Consider the following 6,526-nt stretch of genomic DNA (forward strand, 5'->3'; position numbering starts at 1 on the left):
TAATAAAATATTTTAGTTTCTTTTATTAGCAGCTCATTTACTATATTATTATCTAAAGATATAAAAGAAATACCACTGACTAACTTACTTATCACGAGATCTCTGAAACTATAGGTTTACTTATAATTTAGTATAGTTGCTACTTTTGCGATTTGACATTAATGGCTTGTATGTTCTTTTACTAGAAATATAAGGAATGGATTATATGAACTACTTATTATTATATGACATATTTGTAACTTAGTAAAAAGTGGTAAGCATAAGAATTTGATAAGTTATTCATTCTCATTATAAGGCTTTATTCTCAGAATGCTACCAGCCCATTTAACTTTTAATCATTGTTTAAATAAACATTAATTATTGTCATATTGACAAAAATCAATAAAGCAACAAAGTTTAACAAGCTGATACTCCATTCAAGCTCCTCGAAAGCTACAATTTATAATATACAGTGTATATTATATTATTTATTTATTTTTGACAGTATATCTCGTATAATGTAAAAATAAGTACTGATATTTCGATTAACTTCAACAAACTACCTATTAATTTAATTTGATTTGTACAATATCACGTAAAATAAATATGTTCGTTTTATTTACTCGACTTACGAGTAAACGATTATATTTATTACAAAAGTCTAGATGGCCTAGTGATTAGAACTCGTGAATCTTAACCGATGATCGTGGGTTCAAGCCCGGGCAAGCATCACTGAATTTTTATGTCATTAATTAGTATTTATAATTCATCTCGTACATGACGGTGAAGAATAACATCGTGAGAAAATCTGTATGTATCTAATTTCATTTAAATTATGCCACATGTGTATTCTACCAAACCGCATTGGAACAGCGTGGTGGAATAAGCTCCAAACCTTCTTCTCAAAAAGGGAGAGGAGGCTTTAGCCCAGCAGTGGGTCATTAACAGGCTGTTACTGTACTGTACTGTTTTATTTACTAGAAACTTCCAATTCATTATAAATATAAACAGCTAATGAGCTTATGACATTCATTTACTAGAAATATGATATCAAACATTGCTATTTTATTTGCAGAATTCATATGAAAGCGAAAATAGAAATTCTGAGCTGCATCGTGTATCTTCGCTAACGTGAGTTCTCTTAATGAGCTTAAAATGAAAATGGCTCAATCGTTAGTACCCGAGTTTCTTTTTAATAAATTTTCTTCATTATTATTTATTTATAGTATTACTTTATAGTATAGGCGGACGAGCAAAAGGGCCACTTGATGTTAAGTGGTCACCAACACCCATAGACATTGGCATTGTATAAAATGTTAACCATCGCTTATATCGCCAATGCATAACCAACCTTGAGAGCTAAGATGTTAAGTCTCTTGTGCCTGTAATTACAGTGGCTCACTCACCCTTCAAATCGAAAAACAACAATACCAAGTACTGCTGTTTTGCGGTAGAATATCTGATGAGTGGGTGATACTTACCCACTATATAGTTATATATGTTATATATCTATGTCTATGGGTATAAAGACATTCATATTGGTATATCGGTTTGACCAATCACCAAAAAAGCTAGCACATATATGTATTTTTTCATAGATAAGGTTTTTTGAAAAATTTATGTTGTTTCATTTCACCGCAAATAGCACTGCGACACATAAACTTCTATACCTGGTACATACTGATCTGTATTGGGGAATAGAAAATATTTGAGAGCAATATTGGATAATAATAGCTTAAAAACGAATTTAAAGAGATAGCAACGCATGCTGGATACAAGCTAGTAATATTATAAAGCTAGTACGTTTGAATGTGTCAATTACCAACTACTTGCTATATAAATTGAAGAAAATCTTTATGTGTCAAATTTCTATAAGATATCCAAGAACACGAATGTCGCGTTTGTCACGTTAATAGTCTAAATTTGAAGCAAGTGAAACTGCGAAGTGTATTTCCTTATATAATAGTGTAATATTATTATTATTTTCAGAACTGCGCTGCTACGTCTATCATACGTTTTATGTTTATAAGTTCAGTAGGTTTTTTTCAGTAAACAATACAAAAAAACGTATCTTTATTTATTTTTATAGATAGATAAATAGAATTGATCAGTGACGTCAACATCAACCAATCTGGTAATTTGTGCGATTTTTAGTTAATGTTACTTATGTACTGCGTAAAATACTTGCTTGTCTACATTCATCTTGTGTTAAAAACAGACATGTATATTGTATAACTTAAATTGAACGGCCTTGAAATCGCGGAACAGCTTGTCTGTGTACCTTACTAACAAAATGTAAAAGGTCACCTTGAAATTTATTTTGAAGGGTGTATAATTATACTTTGTACATAATATGTCACTTTAAAATATTAACGGTACAATTTTAATATAAAGGTACGACACCACCTACGCACTAATTTAATCCGACTTGAAAATATCATATTTTCGAAAAGACTTAATTTACGCTTTAGAAAATTTATGTGTTTAATAATTAAGGATTATATGCCTACAAATATTAGCGTTTTCGGGCTATAATATTAACTTATATTTAAGCGTTTCTAAATAATAACATATAATATATGACTGCATAAATTAAACATGTAAAAAACGTAGATTTACAATATCATTATGAAATCTTGCAGCCGACTTGTCATAAAATTTCTATTTTTGCTCTGACTTTGAATTATGTACAAGTTTAAAAAAAATCATTTTTTAAAATCAATACTAAATGATATAATTATATGTTAAATATTTTATTGAAAATAATAATTATAATAAAGAATAAGCACAAACAAAATGTGATATTGTATTGCTGATATCTCAAGAGAGTTGTATTCAAATGTTAAAAAGGGAATGATGAGGGTGAAATTACCTCGCAATCCAGGTTCTTACTCTTGAAGATTCTGCGTGGGAACGCACCTTCGGTAATCTTAATCTAAAAAAAACGAGTCGTGGAAAACTGCGAGATAGGAATAGGTTCAAAGCATGACACGAAACGATTTTTGTTCAAAGGATGCACATGTTTCACTGCGACAAACCGAAACCAAATTCGTCATACATCAAAATAATATGACGCAAGAGATACACACAATATGATCGTATAATAATAATAATATCCTGGAACATTATTCACACACGGCCATCTGATCTCAAATTAAGCAGAGCTTGTACTATGAAAATCACACAACTGATATACTACATATACTACTTTTCTTTTGTAAATATAATATAGAGATAATTATAATTATATAGATAATTACACCCAAATTCAGGACAAACACACAATTCATGCACACAAATGTCTGTCCTGGGTGGGAATCGAACCCACAACCTTCGGCGTGAAAGGCAAGTATCTACTAACAATGGCAACCGGCTCATATAATATAACACAAGAAAAACTATTCCATTAAAACGTCAATCTAATATAAATGATTACGTTGGGAAATAATGAATAAAATTAAGCAATTTTTAAGGAATTTATATGTTTTTATTTTATTTATTAAGCTTTGTCTAACATTTCTTTAAGCATTCATTCGTATATTGAAATTTAATAGATAATATTTTATTTTTTATTTCAATAAGAATCAGCCCGTTAGTAAATCATCCATTCAAACCCCTTTACAAAAACACGAACAAAAAGTATTAGGGACGGAGGCTTTAAGTAACGAAATTTTTCTCATTTGAATACGTGACTAAAATAAAATGTTTGAACTTTGAAAGTTGGACCCGATCCTTGAGTCGTTCTTTTACTTAGCCTAAATAGGTTTATACTGTCAATGATTTTTTTCTTTTGATCGGTCGCTTTATTAAGGTCTAAATGAACAAAAATTTGAATATTCACAAGTCTTTAAGAAACGCCTTTTATATGATTTGTTGTCCATAAGCTTTTGTATATTATTTTTGTATAGTATTTCATATTGTTTGTTAAATGGCTCACTGATAGTATTGCCTGATAATAAGATAATTAGGAGTTTATACCACGATACTGTTTCACTGTGGACTGTGAGATAGATCGAAAATATGAGTACAGATGTCAGAATTTCATCCGAAATAATTATGCAGAAACTATTTTCTTGTAACACGGAGCATGCAATTTATTATGAAAGTAAATTCAGCCCGTGAAAAACGTTTGCCTAGATATCAACCCGTGATCATATATACATGACGGCACATTTGATTACGAGAGTACGTTTACTCTCTATCTGTCACTAATGGGTACCTGGCAACTGTTATTGGTCAGCTTCGTTCACTCTAACGCAACACCGACAGTACTACTAGATCGTACTCATTCCATAAAGACCGGCAACGCACCTGCAACCGGCAACCGGCACCGTGTTGCAGATGTTCATAGACGTTGGTAGTCCCTTTCCATCAGGTGCGCCTCCTGCTCGTTTGTCCCCTCTTGCATTAAAAAACAATAAGCCTGTGGCCGAGCGCTAGTGTGGCAAAAGGTAGCAGGCGACCGCTATTACTTGGATGTCAAAATAGCGTGGTACTTGTTTGGTGGAGCGTTAATCAACTTATTGGGTTGAATTACTGAAAGTATTCTCCTCACCCAAATACACACGCCTACCGGAGGTCAAGCATGGAGTCAAGAGATAAAGCAGATTCCTTGGTCGACCCTTTATACATATATTCATGTATACTGAACCATATACATAAGGTTATATAAAAAAGATTTATACAGATTATCATTATTCAAAAATAGAAGTTATTAGGGGAATATAAAAGGTAATAAAAAAATCGTCTCTTTGAGAACACAATATTCTTTCATTATTTTAGTATACAGTTTTATGAAAGGGCACAGTATAACAAGACCTCTCACAAATAGGCAGAGTAATCAGAAAAATTTCATTAAGCCCCTCCAGGGTACGGAGACTCGGAATTGAGTGCTCGCGTATATTACAGCAATAAAACCGAATACTTTGTTATGCACACACGAGAAGCGTCGCGGTAAGTAGCTGAGTACCTACCGTAAAAAATATTACCTAATTTATGTTATAAATTCTATCTAAAACTTATTCTATCTAGGGATTTATGTAAAATTTTGATTTGAACTATTCATTATATATTTATTGAACTTAATTTATTTATAGTAAATACAACATATTTTTTAGCTTTTCGGTGAAGGAAAACATCGTGAGGAAACCTGCATGTATCTAATTTCATCGAAGTTCTTCCACATGTGTATTCCACCAATCCGCATTGGAGCAGCGTGGTGGAATAAGCTCCAAACCTTCTCCTCAAAAAGGGAGAGGAGGCCTTAGCCCAGCAGTGGGACATTTACAGGCTGTTACTGTACTGTACTGTACAACATATTTGTGTTTTGAAATTTTGTATATTTATTTGCACATATCGCGCAAGAAGAGAACGATAAAATTACATTAAAGTATTAATTACATTAATCGTAAGTGATTAGATAACATATTGTGAAAATATTATAATACAAGAAATATAAGATTTAAAATAATAACGAGACTAAAATTCACACAAAATATACAAAAATATAATATGGCTGAAGTTTTTTAATTTTATATAAAACCCGTTTTCGTAGTATAAACATTCATATAAGTATTCATAGTAAATATCGATTAATTAAAATTATATTATGTAAATTTTCATAATTACAAAATGTCCCGGGATATTATTATTATTATTTATCTTTGTTATATTTCAATATTTAAATATGAATAAAATTGTAACAATTACATACAGACATGCACACCACTGTTGAGGAGTCTGTTCTGTTTCTAATTTACATAACACGCTCACTGGATTTCCTTTTCAAAGGTGCGTCTTTTGTCAGAAGGAAAACAAAGAGAAAAGAGAACGGTACGGTAACAAAAAGGTGGCTTGGTAGGGACAAAAAAATGTGGTCAAGCGCTTTTAGTTTAGTTTGTTTGTAAGGTCTAGAGGTTTTTTGCATTTGACTCGTTAGTGCAGTTTTACGAGCAGAAAGTTATTTTTAAAATAAATTTATGTCAATCAAATACGGTTGCTATTTCAGTATTTTTTTATGTTTGTTTCTTAAAATTACATTACAACTCAATGCACTTTTGTTTTAGTAATTTTTCAGTTTTTCTTATTACAATATAGTAATTTGGCTTCTGATATAGTTTAACTTGTTTATTTTAGCTAGTAACTGTTAGCCAAAAACTATAAAGTCCTACAATCAGTTACAATCAAATCGACTGCATTTTGGAATTATACAATCTTGTTCAAGATAGATATGCCATAAAAAAAAACAAACAGACAAAGAACTTGACGTGATATCCTTGAATAAGTTATCACTAACCGCTCAAACATTCAAACAATTGATAGCAACTTAATTTAACGGCCATCAGGCTAACTTTCTGAGGTTTTCGTAAACGACAACCATTAAGTGGGATACCATTTCTCCAAGTTTAAACGCAATGAAGTTAGGCGATTGTATTTTAGAACAAATATGGTCTGCTATTGTAACTGTTCTAAATGAAATTCACAAGTTATTTTTAAAACTGCAATTTAATATAATGAGTTCTTGTAATGCTTTGAGTTTAAATATCAT

This window comes from Nymphalis io, chromosome 4, assembly GCF_905147045.1.
Source record: "Nymphalis io chromosome 4, ilAglIoxx1.1, whole genome shotgun sequence".
NCBI lineage: Eukaryota > Metazoa > Arthropoda > Insecta > Lepidoptera > Nymphalidae > Nymphalis > Nymphalis io.